The sequence below is a fragment of the Tamandua tetradactyla genome, chromosome 6, assembly GCF_023851605.1.
Source record: "Tamandua tetradactyla isolate mTamTet1 chromosome 6, mTamTet1.pri, whole genome shotgun sequence".
NCBI lineage: Eukaryota > Metazoa > Chordata > Mammalia > Pilosa > Myrmecophagidae > Tamandua > Tamandua tetradactyla.
Window position 1 is genome coordinate 66,210,200 of NC_135332.1, and position 23,193 is coordinate 66,233,392.

Below are 23,193 nucleotides of genomic sequence, written 5' to 3' on the forward strand. Positions count from 1 at the left end.
GGGAATGCCTTCCATAATGAGTGATGTTTAATTTAGTTAGCTGGAGGCTTAAAAGAAAGAGGTCAGAAGGGAGTTCAACCCAGCACAGCCCAAACTGCTTAGCATACCTCATCTCAGCACAGTTCAGCCCAGATGCTTGGAGATGCAGAAGGGAATTTCCCCAGAGAAGGCCATTGGAACCCAGAAGCCAGGAGAGAAGGCTGTGATAGAGTACCTCAGATGAAAGCTAGCCGCTGTTTTTCTGAAAGACTATAATTTTTTGGGGGGGGTGCATAGTTCGGGAATTGAACCCAGGTCGCCTGCATGGGAGGCAAGCATTCTACCACTGAACTACCCATGCACCCTAGGACTATATATTTTTAACTTAATAATCCCCTTATTATAAGCTGATCCATGTCTGGTGAGTTGTATTCCAGCAGCTTTAGTAAATGAAAACACAGGGTAAAGATGATAGTGTATGTACTCTAGACCTTTAGCTGCTGTATGAGATCAAAGGCAGAGAGGATTATTATGCCTAGAACCTAAATTTTCTGTAACACATAGACTGAATCAGCCTGTCTGGATAGCTCATTTAGACAGTCCAGACTCCTGGAGTCCAGAAGCTGAATGAGACCTTATAATCTCTATGGCTTGATATAGTGCGAGGATATATCTTACACTCTACTGGGCTGGCAATTAAAAAGTATTTGGTAGATTCCCTTGAGAATCTGAGGGGGAAATATACAGAGCTATTGAACTCTCCCATCTGGGAAACCCCAGGTATGCTCCTAACATTGGGGACTCCCAGGAAAATAGGCCAAGCCCTGGATTTTGAGACTTGCTCTTGTGAGACTTGTTTCAGTTGGGGAGAAGCTGAGACTACTCATAACAAGGCCTAGGATTTGCTTCCAGGAAACCTCTTAGTTGCTCAGATGTGGCCTCTATCTCTCTGGACTCCATTCTGCAGAGAGAATTGTTGCCCTCCCCTCTATGTATTATAAGCCATTCAGGGGTAAAAATCTCCTTGACAATATGGCACGTGACCCTCAGGGATGAGTCTGCTCTAGCACCATGGAATCAGCAACACCTTCCTGTCCAAAAGGGGAATAAGAAGTGTAATAAAATGAGGCATCAGTGGCCAGGAGAGATCGAGTTGTGTCAGGAGCTGCTCTTGATGCTGCTCTTGTGCAGGCTTCAGTTGAATGATGCTAATAGCCATGGTTTCTAAACCCCAATCACCGTCATTCCTGTTGACTCTTAACAACATCTAGGGCTCAAACTGAGGCTCTATAAAGGTTTCATGCCCTAGGTTTGCCTTCCTGGAACATATAATTCCCAGAGGGTTCCTGGGTCTGATAGGTCCCAAGGCCCAGTGGGACCAGCCTCTCCAAGATTATCAATTAATTACATACCCTGTCCTTTGGTGTGGGCACCCTTTCTTGACATGGGGAGGTCAGAACAGGCATTCCACAGAGATCTCTGTGGATTGGGGGAGGGAATAAGGGAGATGGAGAAGGTATAGCAGAAAAAAATGGGATTTGGCAAACAAGTATGACAGCTGAATCACTATGTGGCTATTCCTTCTACCCTCCAGTGCTTTGGAGCAGCTGGAAGGAAAAATTTGAGATGATGGAATCGTAGTCCACGACAAACTCTGGGATCTGTTCTGTAACTACTTGCTGAAGTATGATTTGAAAATTATTGCTTTTTTCTTTCTTTGCTGTGTATAATATATATATATATAATATATATAATATGTATAATATATATAGGACAATTTTAAAAAGATTAAAAAACAATATCTGAAGAACTACCAAAGTGTTTTCTGGATCATGTTACCTTCCTACAACAAGGTATGAACATTCCTATTTCTCTGCATCCTCACCAATACTTTTCACTTTTGGTTTTTTTAACAGTAGCCATCCTAATGGGTGTGAAGAGGTACCTCACTGTGGTTTGATTTCCATTTCCCTGATGACCAATGATGTTGAGCACCTTTTTATACCATTTGTTTGTCTTTTTTGGAGAAGTGTCTATTCAAGTTCTTTGCTCACTTTTTAATTGGGTTGTGTGGTAGTTAGGTTCAGGTGTCAACTTGGCCAGGTGAAGGTGCCTAGTTCTGTTGCTGTGGACATGAGCCAATGTCATGTGAACCTCAAGTGTCACTGATTATATCTGCAGTTGGCTAGGAGGCATGCCTGCTGCAATGAATGATGTTTTATTTAATTGGCTGGTGCTTAAATGAGAGAGCTCAACATAGCACAGCCCAAGCAGCTCAGCATACCTCATCTCAGCACTTGCAGCTCAGCTCAGGCCTTTGGAGATACAGAAAGAAATCACCCTGGAGAAAGTTGTTGGAACCCAGAGGCCTAGAAAGAAGGCCAGCAGAGATTGCCCTGTGCTTTCCCATGTAAGAAAGAACCTCAGTTGAAAGTTAGCTGCCTTTCCTCTGAAGAACGATACACTTTTAACTAAATAAATCCCCTTTTATTAAAAGCCAGTCCATCTATGGTGTGTTGCATTCCAGCAGCTAGCAAACTAGAACAGGTTGTTTGACTTTTTGTTGTTGGGTTGTAGAAGTTCTTAATATATTCTGGATATTAAGCTCTTATCAGATACATGATTTTGAAGTATTTTTTCCCATTCCATAGGTTGTCTTTTTGCTTTCTTGATAATGTCCTTTGATGAATAGACATTTTAAATTTTGATTAAGTCCAATTTTTTAAATCTATTTTTTTCCTTTGGTTGCTTGTGCTTTTTATGTGATATATAAGAAAGTATTGCCAAATCCAAGATCTTGAAGATTTTTCTCTGTTTCCTCTTAAGAGTTTTATGGTTTTAGATCTTAGTTTCTTGACATCTTTTGAGTTTATTTTTGTATATGGTGTGAGGTAGGTAGGATTTAATATTCATTGCTTTACTTATAGACAGACAGTATTCCAACATCAGTTTTTGAAGAGATTATTCTTGCCCCATTGAGTGGACTTGGATTCTTGTTTAATTCAGTTTGCTGTAAATGTATGAGTTTATTTTTGACATTTTTTCCAATCATTTTGAAGATCATTCCATATTAATACAAAAAAGAGCTTCCTTTTTCTATTTTATGATTGTATAGTGTTCCATTTTATGTATTTACCTTGATTTATTTCAGATATTGATGCACTCTGAGGTAATTTCCAATAAGATAATGCCATGGCAATTATCATTTATTTGCTTCATTTCACACGTGAGCAAATATGTCTGCTGTTTTCTGTGGTGACTATCTGTAACCCTGAGGCCTATGGTCAAATGGTTCTCCAGAGGGCTTTGGCAAATTTAGTCTCTCATATGCAAAAGCATACCTCTTTCCCTGCACCCTTCCTAACATAGTTTGTTATGGTATGAATATGGTATCTGTATTAGTCAGGGCTCTCTAGAGAGACAGAATCGGTAGGAGATATCTGTAAATATAAAATTTATAAAAGTGTCTCATGCAACTGTGGGGATAAAAGAGTCAAGATCTGTAGGGCAGGTTGTAAACTGGCAGCTCCAATGAAGGTCCTCAACAAACTGTCAGGAGAGACTGGCTGGCTGAAGCAGAAAGAGTGATTGTCTCTTCTGAACCCTCCTTAAAAGTCTTCCAGTGATTAGATTAAGCATCACTCATTATAGAAGACACTCATTGCATTTGCAGTTAGCTGTGGATGCAGCCAATGTGGTCATGATTTAAGTCTATGAAATGTCCTCACAGCAATGGACTGGTGCTTATCTGACCAGACAACCGGGCACCAGCACCTGGCCAAATTGACACATGAACCTGACTATCACAGTATCCATGTGATTTTAGTTTGCATTTCTCTTGTTAGGAGTATATTAGTCAGGATTTTCCAGAGAGACAGAAACAGGATTTATATATCTTAAATGAATTTATCTTTATATCTATAAGATTTGTTATGAGTAATTGTCTCATTTGCTTATGCAATTGTGTGGACTGGGAAGTCCAGTATCTGTAGTGCAGACTGCAAGCTGGAAACTTTTAAAAAGTTGAAATCCTCACAGTTGTGGTTTTAAGAACTCTGTCTGTCCAGATGAGGAGACTCCCATGTTGCTGAGGACAATCTCCTCTGTTGATTGTAGTAGATGCAATCAGCTGTAGATGCAAGCAACTGACTATAGATGCAAATCCATCTAAAAAATACCCTCACTTATAGTCAGGCCAGTGCTTGCTTGACCAAACAGTTGAACACCACAGCCTTGTCAAGTTGACACATGATATTCACCATCACAAAGAGTGAAGCCTTTAAGCTTTGAGAGACAAGTTGACAGACCTGAGGACCCATTACCGGGACTTGTATAAAAATTCTTACCCCTGCTCAGTGTCTGAAAGTGAAATAACTTGAAAGAAACAGGCCTGAGGAAGGAAAATCCATCTGACTTCTCTTCTGTCTGCATACACTTGCTTGATCCCCAGTGCTGTTTTTGTCTCATCATTCCTCAGGGAACTTTTCACACCCTCCTTGAGAGCTGGCATCAGTAGCAGAGGGCTGATTTAATCAGTCAGTTCCCACCATAGCCATTTAGGGTCTACTTCCCCACTGGCATGTAGAAGGCCTCCATGGAGAAAAAGTTAAGAGAACAGAACATCTGGTCAACCCCTCTTTATCCTCTCAAACTCAGATCAGGCTCTTCTCTCCCAGGAAGCCTTCCTTAATATTTTTCTGATCCCCAAGCTGGGTTAGGGGCACCTCCTCTATACTTTCGTAATACTCCATGCATGGCTCCCATAAAACACTCACCAAATCTTATCCTAGCTATCATGTTACTTGTATATCTCTTTTATCAGGTATGAACTACTTGAGAATAGAAGCAGAAGGACTTCTTTGTGTTTGATTAGAAATGAAGGGCCACAGAAGGGAGGATTTATCTTTCTAGTAGCTACACATTCTCAAGTTATCATCCTGAGCACAACTAAGCATCTTCATGACTGGTGGTGAGGACATGGTTCCACGAGGGATAGAACTATAGTAAGCATATTTTCTGAACTGCCCACCCAAACTGGAATGCATGATACCATATGTTCTGACACAAAGGAAAATTATTTGAACTCATAGCCATCACATATGTTTATTGCTAAGGCTCTCTGTTTACTCTCAGATCCATTCTTCAATTCTTGGTTACAGGGGCCAATCCTGTGGCCAATGCTTTCCAGGCTCCCAGGTCAGCTGGCTTCTGGCCAGCATTGCTGAATGAGGGCCTTGGATGGGAGAATGGAGGGTGGAAGTGGAAAGGAGAGGCCAGGGCATTTCTCTTTCCCACCCTGTTTCTGTAGGCTTTTCTACCGTCCACTGTGTCTCCTATGTAGATGAAGATGGATAGATCCATGGTGCTTCTAGCCTCTGTGGGTGACCCCAGCCCTCTGTCTCTGTAGCCCAGTGGTGCTAGCAACTGCCTTCTTTTGTCTATCTTGAGGTTTCAGCACTGTGCCCTGTTTGGCTTCTCAGCAATTCTATGACCTGGAAAACCAGTTTCCTACATTAAAATCTCTCTGTTTTAAATATTCATATGCTTTTTTTTTTCCTTGTTAGGTCCTGATTGATAGGCCCTCCTGACAAGTAAGAGCCAAAACTCTTGGGAATTGCTTTGGGAGATGCCTTGGCAAAGACTTTCTCTCTAAAGCTCAGAACCCCAAGCTCCTGTAAGCCTCTACTTGGATCGAAGGGTTGGAAAATTGGGCTCTGTGATTTGTTGGACACATGTTTATATGGAGGGCCTGCACAGTTCTACAGATTTCATGACTCCAAGATGTTAACCGACTTCCAAGTTTTATATATTTGAATGTTTAAAAAATAAATTTGGCTCAAAGATTAAAGGGCTGGAAATAATTTCCATGTCCTCATTTGTGTGCTTCAGATATTACAACTGACATTTTATAAATATTTTAAACCTTTATTCACTTTCTGTATGTCAAGATAAAAGAAGACATTTTAGATAATCGTTTGGGTTGCTGGTGGTGCCTTTTTCTTGATTGGGGGCTGTTGATCCATAAAAATACTAATTGATGGTCAAAGGATGCTTCCTTTATAGAGTAATGTTTTCCAACGGTCACTATAAAGACTTATGTGAATGTTTGTTGAATAGACATAGAACTTGGTGGTGTGAGGAGGTTTTCACCCCCAAATTTTCCTATACTATACCCTCTCTTCTCTACTGTTTTCAATGTTGTGAGTTCACACCCAACTTTGGGCACAAACTCCCTATGCCTCCATCCCTGATTCACTATACAGCTTAGTCTCCATGCTTGCTCCTTCCCTCTCTAGAGGTGCCTACACTTTCTGCTTCTTTTGTGTCCCATGGAATTACACAGGGATGTAATTTTCCTCTTTGAAAAATCTCATAAAAACATGGGCCCTCTCTCCAGCAAATCACATGTAGAGGTATCCACACTAAACAATGCACACAACTTCAGCAGGTTAATACTTCCTGAAGCTCATACATACAGGGATCATAGTTTATGAGACTCTGCTATATATTATTCACCATTGTGCATGAGCTCCTTCTACCCCCTGGAATTAACTGAATTGTTTTTCTTTCTCACACACACCACTGTCCATACAAACCTCAATTAGAGAAACTTTGAATGGAATTGAATTCAATTCTGATTGATATTTTATCTAGTTGTTCTATCCATTATTGAAAGTGAACCATTGAAATCACCAACTATTATGGCTAAGTTGTGTATTTCTCTCTTTAATTCTGTCAGGTTTTACTTCATGTATTTTTGGGATTCTCTTGTTAGGTGTTTATGTAATTGCTGTATCTCTCTGATGATTGACTGTTTTATCATTATAAATGTCCCTCTTTATCACTAGTAAAGTGATATTTTTGGTGTTGTTTTAAAATGTATTTTGTCTGGTTTATGTATAGCCACTCTTACAATTGCTGTATTACATGGTATATCTTTTTGAGTCATTTTAGTTTCAACCTATTTTTATCTTTGACTATAAAGTTTATTTCAGACAGCATAAAATTGAGTCTTGATATTTTTTATCCAATCTTACAATCTTTACTGTGTGATTGGATTGCTTAATCACTCACATTTAATTTTTTTTGTATGCTGTATCGTGGGGGCCACATTTTCATTCTTTCTCCATGTGGCTATCCCATTATTGCAGCACCATTTGTTGAATTTTATTTTTTGTGGGGGGAGGGGTGAAGTGCATGGACCTGGAATGGAAACCAGGTCTCCCAAGAATTCTACCACTGAACTACCCTTGCACCCCCTACATTTAATTTTATTATCGATATAGTTGGATTTGCACCTGCCATTTTGCTTTTTTGTTTTCTGTATGTTATATATTTTTGTTACTTTGTACCTCCTTCACTGCCTTCTTTTGCATCAAGTGGATATTTTCTAATTTAGCATTTAAATTCCTATAGTGATTTTTTTTTAAACTATTTTTTTTCGTTATTTTCTTAGTGGTTCTGTAGGCCTTACACTATACATCTTAACTTACCAGAATTACTTCTGATTTATACTATATTAATTCTAGGGAGACATAGAAATTTTACTTCAATATAGCTTTATTCTACCCCCACCTTTTTATTACTATTATTGTCGTATGTAGTATGTCTATAAATGTTACAATCCCAACAATACCTTGTTATAAGAAAGGAGAACAAATATGTATTTATGGAGTTTGTTATATAACCTTATTAGCCATTTTTTAGTTTTCTTCATTTCTTCCTGTGAATTAGTTCCCAATGCTCCACCATAGCCCCTGGCCCCTCAAAGTCCTGGTCTCTCCGGAAGTCTGTCATCCATTCAAATAATTCTCTCACTACCGTTGATGGTGGTTCTCTAAGGTCACCATCACTTTCTTCAATGAATTCATCCCTAGTTTAGCTTTCTCTGGTGCCATGATTCCTGGGTAACTTCTGATAACATGTTGGCCACCTTTCTAACACTCTGGACTAACAATTCCTCTTCTTCATTTTCCACTCCCCATCACCATCCATCCTGGCAGCCACTTTACTCAAAGTGCTTCTCTGATAAACACCTAGGCTCTGAAAATGTCTTTTCTGATCATCACAGCCTCTTCCTGCTTGTTGAAGTGTGATGAACCTGCCCTTTCTTCTCATTTTAATTTTCACCTCAGTTTTGCCTGGCTGTCTTTGCTCAACACACTTGCTCTGGACTGACATGATTTATTGCCATGGTAAGCCATTTTCCAGTGCTCCTGTTTCTGACACACTGAATCCATTTCCCTTATTTTTCTTTTATTCCTACTTTAGTAATCACTAAACTTTCGCCTCTACTGATCACAGCAACAGTCTGTAAAGGACAATTGTTGATTTTTTTGTGTGGCCCAGCATCCATTCACTGTATTTGTCTTTGGGCAACTGTCAGGCCAAAGTGCTGCTGTAGTAAAGTTGACTTCACCTTAGCTCTAGGAGTGGACATAAGACTTAAGCATGACCAAACCAAATACTGTATTCCTCTGGCCACAATAATTTGCTTTAGTGATGGGTACAATGAAGTCAGAGACAATAAGATGCAATAATAATTTTGCTGGGACTATTGGGAGAGGGGCATGAGCTGTCAAGATACCTCATGTGGAATCTGCAGAATGCAGTGCCAAGGGGGAGAGAAAGAATGAGTCTAATGCATTATTTGAAACTTAATCAAGCCATCCCTGAAGCTGGGTGATCTCCTGGACACTTCTATTACAAGGCTAGTAAATTCTTTTCCATTCTTTTGCTTTGGCTAGTTTCAGTTGGGTTTCCAGCTTTTGCCACCAAAAGTATTGTAACTGATAGCTCTTCCTTCTGAACAGCTGGACATCTTAGGTTATAAAAAAATCAAGACATCTGATGAACTGAAAGTCCTCAGACAGTCCCACTTGCTCTTTATATCCCAATAGAGATAAAGGCAAAGAGCATGGTCAGAAAATATACAAAAGAAGAAATGCAAACGGCTTGTAAACAAGAAAGAAAAGTTTAACACCATGAGTCATCAAGAAATTCAGGTTAAACAAATAAATACTCTTTTCTTGCATATGAAATTGGCTAAAGCTTGACCCAAAATAATAATTACCAGTGTTGTGGTCTGAAAATATATGCTCTTAATCATTATATATCACTACATCACTGCAGCTTTCTTGGGACTAATTTTGCAATGCATGTTCAATTCTGGGTATGTCACATACACTTTGATCCAGATATTTCACTTTTAGAAATAATTATGGACATTCACAAAGATAAGACTATATGATTGTTCTTTGCAGTAATGTATACAAAAGGAAAAATTCTGAAATAACAAAAATATCCAAATTATAGGAGATTTTTCTTAGTAACTAAATACTTAAATTTGTGTTGGTATTAATATTGAGTTTAGTTTTGAAGGACCTGAGGGACCATAAGGCCATTGGTCTGTACTTGCCTCTTTGAGTTAGGCCTATTATTTGTCTGTCTATGTTTCCCAGTAAAAATTCAAGATGAGAACTTGTGGTGGAAAACTCCTAATTCTGGGCCTGGCCGTCTGCCGAGTACCCTGGGAGCCCCCTTCTCTCCAGGGAGCACTCTGGCCTGAACAACTTGCCTGAGGGCTTAGGTGTGTTTGGCTCACTGCTCTCATTCCTGGGAGTTCAACTTGTGGTCCTGGTATGTTTTCCATCAGATCTATCTTTGCATAGAAGTGGGGACTAGGCAGATGGAATAAAAAACTGGGAAAATTCTCCTTGAGTTCCTCTGAAAAAGATTATGGTAAGTTCCAGGGAGATTATATGTAAAAGTCATGGCGGGCTCATGACTTGGTGGGCCCATGACTTGGTGGGCCCATATATGTGTCATAGACTTTCTGTGCAGTAGAAAATGCTGATCATGGTTACATAGAAAAATCTGTAAGGATATCAGTATCTTGCTCCTCTCATACTGCCCTGCATTTTGACCTAAGAACCATGGTTATGAGATCACTGGACCATGTAAAGTATATGACCTATTAATGGGATTGCAATGACCCAGATAAGAGCAAAATGACTCAGCAAAATCTAGATGCAGAAAACAAAAAGGGAGGTGACTTAGCAATTCCCACCCAGGGAGAGCTAGAAGGAGTTTGTAGGTATTAGGGCAGCACATAGCATATTAGTGGTTCCGATCTTAACAGTTTTAATATAATATTACAGTTGAAGATCATAGGATACAGTGAGATGCCAGTAATCTAGCAAGTGAGTTTGTGAAAAATGAATTTCTTAGGGGCTGGTACCTTTTCATCAAACCTTTTGAGATCAATAGATATAGTTAGAATGATATTTTTAGATTTAAATGAGAGATAATATACCAGAATTATTCTCACTTTGCTACTTGCAGTTCTACCTGATATGCTCTTCTCCACAGTTTAATTGCTCAAGATGCTGTTTCCATTAAAGTAATTCTATAGGAAATCAGCTAGAACAATGGACAATGACCCAAACACAGAAATTCACTTTTTTTTGCTCATATAACAAACCAGGGACAGGCAAAGAGGGCAGTGGGGAGATTGTGCTCCTTGGAGTCATTCAGATTTAATTTAATTTATTGTCATCCAGAATGACAATAGTTATTCTAATTTCAAGATGTGCCTTGCAAGGTCATCATGGATGTTGTTTTTATTCAGCCAAAGGAAAGAGAAAAAAGATGGAGATGCATGTGTGGGAAGTTTCCATGAGCTAAGCATGAAAGTGGGCACATCACTTGCACGCTTATTCTGTTAGCTAGAACTCACACCTATTAGCAAGGGAGGCTCGGAAATGTACTATAGCTATGTGCCATGGAAGAAGAGGAAAGCATTGATTTTGGTTAGTCGTTTTTCCCATTGTTCTCTTCTAGGAGCTCCCATTTTTACATAGACTATGTTATAAATGGTGTGCCCTAGAGTTGTGCAATGTGGCAATCCTGTTACTGTATTCCTGATTGGATGGTGATCTTAGTAGGTAATCATAGTAACGTGGCCTGGAATAACTCACATTGGCATGGTTGGCATATACTCTCTTTGTGTGCAGAATTTCTGGGGAAGCCATATCACAGCCAATGGTTTGTTTGGTACATAGGAAGATGAAAGTGTGGGCAGTTGCCTGGGAATTTAATGAAAGCAGCATAAGATGACCCTTAAACCTCCATCTCTGGGATGGGTTAGATCTTGCCCCAAAGCCTGGATAATTTTGAGTACCTGGGTCAGGACACCCTCTAAAGCAAATAAGATTTGAATGGACACTGCTAGTATTTGCCTCCATCATCCTCATTTTCTATGCACCCTCAGCTGATCAAACCCCTTCTAATGGATTCATTTTTTATTTATCAGGTCATGATAACTGTGGCCTCAGAAAATATACAGAACTGTGATTCTTAAAATTGTCTGTTTTGATCCATTGTACATTGATTTTACAGTTGAGCTCTCAGATTATGTGTGGTCTATTAGCAAAGTCTCAGGAGACCCAAGTAAGGTCCACAGTTAACAACTGCAAGGTACCTTAGCATTTACAGTGCACCTGCTCTTAAAATATACCATTTGATCCTCACAATAATGCTGTGAGGAAGAAAGGACAGTTATCATGGCTCCCATTTTATAGGTGAAAAACCAGAAGCTCAGAGAAATGTAAATGGCTTGGCCCAGGTCGCACAGCAAATGAATGCCATGAAGATCCTCATATCTCACCCTTACCGTCAACCACACCCTCTCAACCTACTATTGAATTTCAATCTAAAGATATGATAAATTGCTCTCGTCTTATTTAAAAAAAAAAATTCCTTCATTCTACACCCTTTTTAATTTCTAATTAACACATCATCTTCTTGGCCTTCCCTTGATTTCCAAGTATATTTAATATGACATCCCTTTTGTCCTACTTGCTGCAAGTTTGTTCCCCACAAACACAAGAATTCTGATAAATTGTATTCCACACCATTCTCATCAAATGAGTTATCAGTATATTTGGTGCAATATTAAATGTATTTCTGACAGGAGGGAGTTTGGATTTCACTAGGCATTGAAGATAATTGAATCCTCCTCTGACAATTTTGCATATTTGAAGGTTGGAAAGTTTTTGTACAGATGTTTCAAACTTTAGTTCTCCTCAGTACTCCCATATTTCTGATGTCAAGTATCATAGGACTTGATACGTATATTGTGACACAATCTCTGGTCCAACACCTTCATTTGATGCTGAATTGAAGTCATTAGGTGGTAGGAGCCATTCCTACACCATGGTGACAAGCAATATTTATATATGAAAGTGATTTTGGGTGACTTGAATATATACTTCTAAATACAAACTAAATGTATCCCCAACTAAACCTCTTTTGGCCCAAATCTAAAAATCCCACCTCAGTGCCAACCAGCGCAAGGGTCAGTGTGACAGAGGAGAAATCCAAGTGGAAAGAGATAATAATAATAATTTATTTATTTTGCATTTTTATAAAACACATAATTGTGCAAGCACATTGCTAAGACCCTTGCTAGGACCTTGGAAGGAACTGGGGTAAGTGTCGGATTCTGAAACTTCAGCTTCATTAGCTTCTAGTTGAATCTACTCCAGTTTGGTGCAGTGTAATCTGGAAGTAATGGAAAAGAGAAATATTGATTTTTAACTGCACCCAGAAAATGCACTAAAAATTGAATTAGCCTCTAACAAATCCCTCCCAGAAACATTAAACAGCCTTTTGTTGCCAAGGGCCTATGCCAGGACTGGGCTTGCTTGCCTTTGGATCCATCCCTCATCCTTTGCCTGCTCTGCTGTCAGAGTGGTTGGCACCCCCAGACTGCATCTCCTCCTTGGCTCCAGCTGTCACTGAACAGATTTGCTTCGTCCAGCTTCATCAGATGTCCTTGCTCTCTGGACCCCCATTTCGCCACCTTTTCATTTGCCTCTTTAGTTTGGCAATGGATTCCTGCTATTGCTAATCTCCTGGTTAACTCAACACTACCATCTTGCAAAAAATTCTCAGCAGCAAATTCCCTGTTGAAATACTTGAAGTGGTTCTTGTTTTTCTGCTTAGACATTGACTGGTATAGCCCTTGTGGTAGTTAGGTTCAGGTGTCAACTTGGCCAGGTGACGGTACCTAGTTATATTGCTGTGAACATGAGCCAATGGCATGTGAGCCTCATCTGTTGCTGACTACTTCTGCAGTTGGCTAGGAGGCATGCCTGCTGCAATGAATGATGTTTGATTTAATTGGCTGGAAGCTTAAATGAGAGAGGTCAACGTAGCACAGCCCAAGAAGCTCAGTATACCTCATCTAGGCACTCGCAGCTCAGCCCAGGCCTTTGGAGATGCAGAAAGGAATCACCCTGGGGAAAGTTGTTGGAAACCAGAGGCCTGGATAGAAGGCCAGCAGAAATCACCCCATGCCTTCCCATGTAAGAAAGAACCTCAGTTGAAAGCTGCCTTTTCTCTGAAGAACTATCCACTTTTAATTGAATAAACCCCTTTTATTAAAAGCCAAACCATCTCTGCTGTGTTGCATTCTGGCAGCTTTGGTAGACTAGAACAGCTCTCTTTCCTAAAACTTTTTGAAACTGTTGATGAGAAGATGTAGTACTGAAAATCTATCTTAATTGGTATATTTAATGTACACCCAAGCAAAAATCCCAATAACATTTTTTAGAGATTGACAAAATGGCCAAAAATATTTTTTAAAAAAGAAGAAATCAATTTTTGCTATCAGAAATTAAAATATATTATAGATCTACAATAAGTAAATAGGATAGAAAAGCCATGAGGCTAGTTGGAAGAGGGTAAGAACTTAGTACATGATTGTGTCATTTCATATCATGGGTTCTGTAATAAAGGTAAAGGAGCAACTAAATAAAAAAAAAATTGCTTACAATTTTGTATATCAAAATAAGGTACACGTCAGATGGCCTTAAGATTTAAACATAAAGAATTCTAGGGGTTTATCACAAAGGAGGAATCAGCAATGCAGGCTAAAATGTATCTGCAAAGATGTTCCAAGAAGCATTTTTTAATCAAAGTAAAAAATTAGAAATTAAATGTTTAACCTTAGAGGATTGATTAAGAAATGGCAGAATACCCATAGTTCCTAGACATTAAAAATGCTATACTTATTTATATGAAGATTTTTTGTTTTATATAGTGTGCTGGTTTGAATCTATTATGTACCCCAGAAGAGCCAAGTTTTAATCCTGATCCAATCTTATGGGAACAGCAAATTCTTTTCATCCTGATTCAATATTGTAGGGTGGAAACTTTTGATTAGAATATCTCCATGGAGATGTGACACGCCCAGTTGTGGATGTGACCTTTTGATTAGATGGAGATGGGACTCCACCCTTCCCAGGTGGGTCTTGATTAGTTTATTGGAATCCTTTAAGAAAGGAAACATTTTGGAGAGAGCCAGAGCTGACAGAGAGAGCAGATGTAGATGCTTGGACAACAGTTGCTTCTGAGAACAGAAACATGGATGTTTGGAGAAGCTTGGAGCCCAGCAGATATCGCTGTGTGCCTTCCCAGGAGATGTTAAGCAAGCCGCAACCTGGAGAGAGCCAAAGGAAGCAAAGAGATGAAAGCCAGCCCCAAAGAAGCAAAGTGAGGAGCCCCCACAGAGACAGAGGCTAAAAGCAATGGAGCCCAGGAGCAAGGGACTGGCAAATGCCAGCCACATGCCTTCCCAGCTAACAGAGGTGTTCCAGATGGCACCAGCCTTTCTGGAGTGAAGGTAACCTCATGTTGGTGCCTTAGTTTAGACATTTTCTTGGCACTAGAATTATAAGCTTGTAATTTTATTAAATTCCCCTTTTAAAAGCTGTTCCATTTCTTGTATATTGTGTCCTGGCAGAATTAACAAACTAAAATATATGGTTAAGTAAAAAATAATTTAAACGCTGTATTCAACTATCCCATTTAAAAATACATATGAAAGACACTAGAACAGCATAGAGCAGAATGTTTATAGGTGTTTCTTTCCCTCCCTTCCTCCTCCTTCCAAAATTAACGTACCCCCTACCCCCATTCACAACTCCGGCAAGTTCATAGGGACACCAAAAAGGTGGGAAATCAGTGATTTCCCTGGCATTTAATTAGTCGTTTGCACTTTTAAGTGGGAATGCTCTTAAGGAGCAGATGCAGGATCTAAGCTACTTGTGGGGAGGCTGGTTAGGTTTTGTGCATCCAGAAATGAGTTAGTAAAATCAGTCAAGTTATGTGGAGAGTTGGAGAATTTTTTTCTTTCCATTCAGACTAAAGACGCCTAGCAGGAAATGATTTGAAGTACAGAGTTCTACAGCCAGCTCTTTATGATGCTTGGACCAGTGCTTCTCCAACTTTAATGTGCACACAAATCACATAGGCATCTTCTTAAAATGCAGATTCTGATTCAGGAGGTCTGGGGCATGGCCTGAGATTCTGCATCTCTAACTAGCTCCCAGGTCCACTTTGAGAAGCAAGGGTTTAGACAATTCTGATATCTCTTTTCAGCTTTGTTCTAAATTATTCTCATTTTTATCATGATCCCATGAAAAGCAATCATCCTTTTGTGTTTGTTTCCTTTCTTCTGGGGTCTGACTGATTTTTTTTTGCCTTCCTAGGAATGAGTATTCTACCTGGGTTTTGACTCAAGAGTGGGATTAATGCCTCATGTGTGCCAAGAGCAAATAGAGAATAAAAAGTGCATGGAAAAAAGAATATTTTTTATCCTAGGCAAATACTTCAGTCAGATAAAACAAAAAATATCTTTATGAAACTATTAATAAATCCCCAAGACGTCTCAAATTAAACAATGGCAAGAAATGTTATGTTTGTAGAAATACATAAAATTCATTTGAGGTCAGGCCATTTTATGGTGTCAGCCAATAAAGCAGATGGGAGATTCCACTCATTTGAATGGGCCTGGGATAAAACTGTCAGTTCATGGAGCCAGGAGACTTGGGGTTCTGCTCTGGTCCATGTAACTGAGGGGCATCATTTTGGCAGTTCCCCTGTGTGGGTGGTTGATCTGAGCAGTGGGTGCTTGGGTCCAGGACGTCTTAAGAAGTACATTGGAATGGCTGAAATGCTTGTGGGCAGTTCTAATACATGGGAGGCCCAGGGAGAAATGAATTAAAGTCCCTCAGAGAGAGTAGCTCTGAGGGAAATTTTAATAGGTATTGTTAGCTGCTGTAACAAAAAGACCCACACTGTTCAATGGCTCAAAGACAGAAGAAATGAATTTTTCACTCAGATAAGAGGGAGCAAGGAGGTTTTTTCTAGTTCGTGGGCAGCTTTCCTCCATGGGGTGATTCAGGATTCCAAGTTCATTCCATCTTGCCCTCTGATTCCAGCTCACACAAACGGGAAGAGAGCGTAGAGAAAGTACCCCTATTTCTTAAAGTCTTTGACCCCATTATGGTTGCATGATTATCATTCCTTTTGCATTGGTGAGAATCTAGTCATAGAGCCACAGTAAATGCAAGAGAATCTGGGAAACATGGACTGTGATATGCCAAGAAGAAGCAGAAACTGGGTTTTGATGGCTATCGCTGTCACAGGGTTGATACTTCACAGGGCTTGAACAAACAATGGCCTGAGCCCTAGCCAAAAAACTCAGACTTAAGACAGAAAGGATAGGTTAGAAGGTTACAAGTAGAAACAGCCTAAGGTTCTTCGAGGTAAAAGTTTTACATGCAGCATATTGAGTGGTTGGGGGGAAATGATCAAAATAATAATAAGGGAAAATACTGTTTTGGATTAGTTTGGGAATAATTTATTTCCTCTGAGATACTTTGCCTGCAATTGGAAGAAACTGTCCCAATGCAGCGATCTCAGGCACCTAGGGATCATAATTCACTTCTTTAAAAAAGGAAGTTAATGCACTCCAAATGTAATGCAGCAGAAGGAAGCTCACCATGTTGGAGAGTTTCCCAGACAGTGTGCTGTGGCACGATTGTGGCCTCAGAAGGATGGCAGAGGCCTGTGGGGATATTGGTCAGCTTAGCTTTCCAAAGGAAGGATGTGGTCTAACATAGCTGCAGCTCCTGAGCTGGTCGCCTTTGTCTGCATGAATTCCCTTTCACCTACCCAGTGCATTATTGTTATTATTATTATTATTATTCTGTGTGTGCCGTGACATGAAACCATTTGGAAAGCTCTTCTGTATGTAAAAATGTACAGCTTGTTCTTTGACAACTTTACGCTTTTCCAGTTACAATCACATGACTGTTAGGTAGCTCTCCCAGGCATCCTTTCCTAGCTTCAGTTATGGCTTCATAGGACATTGATTTTAGTCCCAAGTTTTGATCTCTCCTTTATTCAACCATAGTTTATTGGGCAGCAACTCTGTCAGGCACTGTTCTGGGCACTGGGGCCTGGCTCCTGACCCTTGACCTTTGAGGTTGCGTTGGCAACAAAAGGTGTTACACTGTATGATTTCATCCTCATGGCTACCTATATATTTTTTCTGCTCTTACTTAGCCATGGGTGAATTTTCCCATCAGACTGATAAATTTAAGTTCACCCTGGGGCTGGGGTTGGGCTGTGCGGGTGAGGAGTAGGAAAGGAGGGCTGGGAAATTAATGCTTGATGGGGCCAGAGTTTCTCCTTGGGGTGCTGAAAAAATTTTGGTCTGGATGGTGGTGATAGTAGTACAACATTGTGACTGTGTTCAATACCCCCGAAATGTGTGCTTGAAAGTGGTTAAAATGGGACATTTTATGTTGTATATATTGTTACCACAATAAAAATTAATAAAAAATAAACGTATAAGAAAGAACTGTTTTAAAAGAGAAGAGTAATAAATTTCCCAATAAACATGAAAAAAAAAAAAGGAAAGTACAATTGACCCCTAATTAGGCTTCTTGTGCTCTCTAAAATGTCCTGTGCAATTTCTCTGAGATTTGCAAATGGAACAGATAACATTTAGGGAAATGTATGTATATTCTAGGGGGAAAAAAAAAGAACCTTAGTGACAGTCTTTTTCCAATCAAAATGAGGAATTTTCCACTTTTCCTTACAGGGAAAGCCTCCATCTCCTGACAGGTAGATACTAACTAAAATTAACACACAGCTGCCAGGTTCTTACATTAAACACTTAGTTTCTGTTTAATGTTTTCTTTATCAAGATCCTAATACTTCATCAGACACACACGGCTTTAGTCGAGGAATTCCTCAGAACTGATTTCTAAGAGCTCGCCTCCCTTCCAGAACCAAAGATGTTTAAACAACATTTAAACCAAACCAAACAAAACAAAACCAAAAAACTTAACAAGGATTTTTAAGTGGAGATTTATAGCGGCCTCATCACGGGCTCATCCCTACAGAGCTCTGCCCCGGTGGCCGGCGGGGGCTGCCAAAGCCTGTACAGCTTGCTCGGACCCTGCAGCTCTCCTCTAGACCACGGCCAGCCAGCCTGGGATGCTCCACTGTGTGTTCCTCAGAGCTGCCCAGAATCCTCTTTGGTAGTAATACTATAATCGAAGGCGCCAGAACAATATTTAGAACATTAATACCAGTTTAGAGATACAGCTGCTGCTGTTTACACTATTAACAGATACTTCTAGACAGACCCTCTGGGATGAAATGGCTCCAGGGAAACCCCCACGTGCTGTCTTAAGTTCCACCACCCAGGGATCCAGGAGTTTCTCCTCCAAAGAGAGTGAAGTGTGCTGGTTACAAGGCAAAAGTCATGGAATGGCAGCAGGAGGAAATCCAGGAGGCTCAAACTAACCCTGTAGTAGTACAACTTGAACTTGAACTGTTGCTTAGTACGTTAGGGTGGGTCCAAAAATGTTCCAACATAAGCCTGCCTCGGACCAACCAACTGACTTCCATTCACTCCAGCCAGGGTGGCTTAGTTCTTTCTGGATCACAAATCTGCCCCTCTCTTCCAGGTTTCAACTGTCTCTCTGTGGTAGTCTAAATATTGACATAACGCTCTCTCCGCTCTTGACTAGCTCTTCTTTATCAAGCCTCTTTCTTTCCAGGGTCCTGCTAATGAGCTGGTCAAATCCTCCTCAACGTCTGCTCTGTTTCCCAAGTGCTTTACAGTTGACCTTTGAGTGGTCAGTTAGGATTGGTATCTCTTGGCACCTTTGCCAAGCTGTATACTTGCTGCGTATCACATGCCCTCCTCTACTCTGATTTATTCAAATTTCTCTCTAATTCTTCACTCTTGTCTACTTCTTTGTCCTTTGCTGAAACAATTGATCAAATAAAAATTACATAACCTTTACTTCTCACATTCACATTTGGAAGAAGACTTTTAAACAGGAAATCAATGCCATCCAAAACATACATTTAGGAAAAGGGTTCCATCAACACCCTCAATAAATTCTCTCCTCTCTTCCCTTTCCCTCTTCTCTCTCTCTCCCCCTCTTTCCCTCCCTTCCTCTCTCCCTCTCTCCCTCCCTTCCTCTCTCCTTCTCTCCCTCTCTCCCTTTCTCTCTCTTTTATTTGACTGCTGCTTTTCTTGCAGGGGAAAGAAGTGTCATTATAATTTGGCCACTTTTTCTTAAGTCCAAGACAAGGATCCAAATGTCATTCAGCAGATTTGGAATTTGGGGCAGGTTTTAACAAAGGATCTAGTTTTGTTACTTATTTTGTAATCAGCTGTATGCAAGATTTGAGAAAACCAGCAAATTAAAAACTGCTCACATTTCTTTTCCGTTAGTGTAATTCCTGCAGAGGATTTGTGCATAAAAATAGCACTGAAATGAGCTAAAAGGCTGTGCTGGGCTCCATATACTGGGGAATTCCGGAAATGTGCTAATTGCTTCTCTTACCTTGAAAGAGCTGATAAGCTGAGCAGGTGAGGTTGGCATAGGGCACAGGAGCAATGCAAAATGGCAGAATGTCTTTCTACTGTGTCTGCTGTGGGCAGACAGATTGGACTGGAGTTGGACTCCAAAGGAGTTTTAGACTTGCAGAGTAGAGAGAATCAGCCATTTCAGAAAAGGAGCATATTTAGAGGCAGTGAGAAACCTTGCTTGGATGGAGAATAAAGTCAGCTGGGGGCTTTGGGGAAAGAATGGGCAGACAGTTAATATATAGAGCCAGATGAAAGGGAGCTGTTGTTAGCAGGATGAACTTCTGTTTTGGGTTTCTGAAATTCCTAACAATTTTAGGATGTATCAGGATGAGCAGCTAAGGCAAGAAAAAATCCACTTTCAGACACTTTGTCCCCATGATGTGTCAACAAGGTGTCATCATTTTGACCAGAATTTTGCCTTACCTAGTCCTTCTATGTTTTATCATGTTTTGCCTGTCGTTTTCTTTTCTTTTCTTTCTTTCTTTTTTTTTTTCGTTTATTCTTTCTTTGGTGGCATATCTTTTGAAATTGTGTCTTCTATCCCATACTCTTCATATCAGGAAGTGATACTTAGATTTAGTTTTGTATCCATTTGACTTAATTCCAAGCAACATTGCTTACACTGAAAATCCTAAATCATTGTATTGAGTTGAAATCTCTGTTTTTATTTGCTGTAGGACTCTTGAGATTTTTTTCAACAAAGAAAATTCACTTAAGACGGCTCCAGTAGGAATCTTCCCTGCAAATCGTTTTCCATGCTGAACCTGAAGCTAATTCACACATTCACTTTGGCCTGGGAGTACTGAGGATGCAGAGAACTGGATTTCCAGGCCTAAGATATCTAGAACATTTCTTATATTCTCCACGCAACAATATTTTCATCTGTTAATTGAGATTAATTGATTAGTTGATTATTTTCCCTTTTCTATAACCAAAGCTTTATGATGTCACATAAAATCCCACCTCACAGTGCTTCAGTCTCAGCCATAGAAACCAAGCACTATTCCTATCAATCTTGAATGCGTGGAGAAAGAGTATGGGTAGTTGAGCATTGAGGGGTTGTCAACATGTTGTTTAGCAGAAGCATGTCTAAAATGATTTCTCTGATTCTGACACCTCCACTATTGCATGATCCTGTTGTGTCTTAAGAAATCTTCTTAAGACACACCTTTCATCATGTCATATGATGCTCCTATACTACAATGTCTATAGTGGTTTTGTCACTATAACATCAAGATCCAAATCCTTTCAGATTCTCATCTAAATCTTCTTCTTCCTTCAAAGCTCCATCAGGAATATCTTCCTCTAACCTACTTCTCCCCACACCTCTCATCTAAACATATGGTCCTCTAGCTTAGGGTCTATGCTTCTTTGATATTTCCTATAAACTAAGCAAAATGCTGAGCATATCTTAGCCTCTCAGGAAATATGCATTGATCGCTAAAATAAGCATCATGATAATGGGGGAAATAAGAGCATGAGAGAAGGACAAATGCATATTTAAGTTCCAGAATTATTCATTTGCCATGTCAGGTCATCTATACATGTTGGTGATTCTATTTCAGCAAACAGCCTCCTTAACAGTCCACGTCAAGACAAGGAAATGTTGTGCAATAGAGATGATGCCAAGCCTGGACTCTGAAGACCACCCACAGAGGCTTCAGTGGAAAGTAGAGAAGAGCACTGGAGAGGGATGAAACAGTTCTGAGGATGAAGAGGCTGGGCAGATGTATGGAGGACCACAAGGTGACCCAACCAGGGACAAGAAGGGAGAGAACAGGCTGCTGTAGGTCTTGGGCAGCAAGAAGTTTACATGGATCAGTTTATACTGTTGGATTAATACTGTTTGGCTGGGGAAAATAGTGTAAATAAGATGAATATAAGCCATCTGGTTGGTATATTGGTGCAAAATGATGAACAATAAATAGTTGGGAGAAATGTTGCAAATAGGAAGAGATGTCTTTTATCTTTTTAAGAATTAATGTGGCTTTGTATTTAAAATTTGGGGAAATTGGGTTGATACCGTTATGCTAATCACACAAAAAGCAATTGTATATTCTCAGGCATTTGGACTCACCTTGCCATCATGGCCAATGGGCTCTGAAATTCCTCAAAGGTGGGAGCAGTTGATAGTGCTTTAGGGACAGCCAAGTGTGATGACTGAGCACATGCCAACAGTTTTGTGATGCAATTAATTAAAATTTACAACAGAGTTAATCTGGCAACATCCACATATTTAACAATATGGATAATAGTTACTGTGCTGGGAGGCTTTTACGAATGAGTGGTCACCAGATTACATAAATGCCTGTAATTTGTGTTTCTTTACACAGTTAAGCTGAGCCTTTACAGATTTTCTCCTCTTTGTTAGTGCTCCAATAACCCAGAAACAAAGCCAATATTAACAATTTTCTGTAATGCTGAGATAATCCTCTACACATAGACACACAGACACACAAAGAGACACACACACACAGACATGACACACATGTACACACCTTAAAAGACAGAGGTCCTGGGTTTGATTTCTTGGAAACAAGTTTTCCATGCTGTCATCTCTTCTCAGTCTCCTCTCCCGCCATGAAAAAGCCCTCCCAGCAGCTGGAAGGTGGTTCTCAACCCCTATCAAGGTAGCACCAAGAGATAACACATTTAATTGTAACTTGTCCATGTCTATACATGTACACACAGATAGCATCCCAAAATGTGATCATACTGTTTTGTAAAAAACTTTTTCTCTGAGTATATTGTGAGCATTCCAACAAGTTATTCCATATACATTCTAGGCCTGATTTTAATAATCACATAAAAATAATAGTTAATTTTATTGAGTACTTGCAACAAATTGGAGAACTTAAGGGATTTGGTTTCTAGTAAAGCTAGAATTGACATCACAAAATGTTATAAAAGGGAGAGACAGCACAAATGCTATAAATTTTCATACATTGCAGAAGAAAAGGACAAAGGGATTAAAAAAAAAAACCTAAGAATTTTGGGGAAAGGTAATACTCCTGTCCAGAGCTTCCAGCACCATAAGAATTTTCAATATCCTTATATTTCCTAGGCCTTTGCAGTAAGATTCAGAGTAGAGGAGTCAGACGTGTCTACTTTTTCTGGGCTCACAAGCTTATTCCTTTGACATGTTGGCTTTGATAGCCAGAAGAATCTTTTGAGGGGACTAAGTGTCTTTCAGGTTTATATTTGGCTAGGAATACATTCATTCTTCCATTTTACAAGTGAATAATTGCAAAGTTGCCATTTTCCTTCTGTACAACAGACAGGAGACTCCTGAGAAATTTGTGTCACCAAAGCAGGACTTAAACTGCCCTCCCCAAAAGGAGTAGAAAGTGAGACACATAGCTGAGGACATAGAAAGCAAAGAATGGTCTGGGGATAGAAGAGACATGCCCTGTGTCAGTTAGCTAGTGCTCCAGTATTCCCTGGTTTAAAATAACAACTATTGA

The 23,193-nt window shown here is 39.8% G+C and overlaps 1 protein-coding gene and 1 non-coding gene across 21 annotated transcripts in view; one reads left to right on the forward strand and one right to left on the reverse strand.

Annotated features, from left to right (window-relative positions):
• The window catches only part of MYOCD (myocardin), a 510,995-nt gene that overhangs the window by 100,697 nt on the left and 387,105 nt on the right, over positions 1 to 23,193 (forward strand). For 12 of the 20 annotated variants that reach the window (XM_077166024.1, XM_077166026.1, XM_077166023.1 and 9 more), the window contains one exon: positions 21,295 to 21,475. The exons of the other annotated variants lie outside the window; for them this stretch is intronic. The gene's annotated coding sequence lies outside the window, so the exon portion shown is untranslated. The remainder of the gene's footprint in view (positions 1 to 21,294; positions 21,476 to 23,193) is intronic. 20 annotated transcript variants of the gene reach the window in all.
• TRNAG-CCC (transfer RNA glycine (anticodon CCC)) lies at positions 270 to 340 on the reverse strand. The gene has a single exon. It is a non-coding gene; the product is annotated as a tRNA-Gly (tRNA).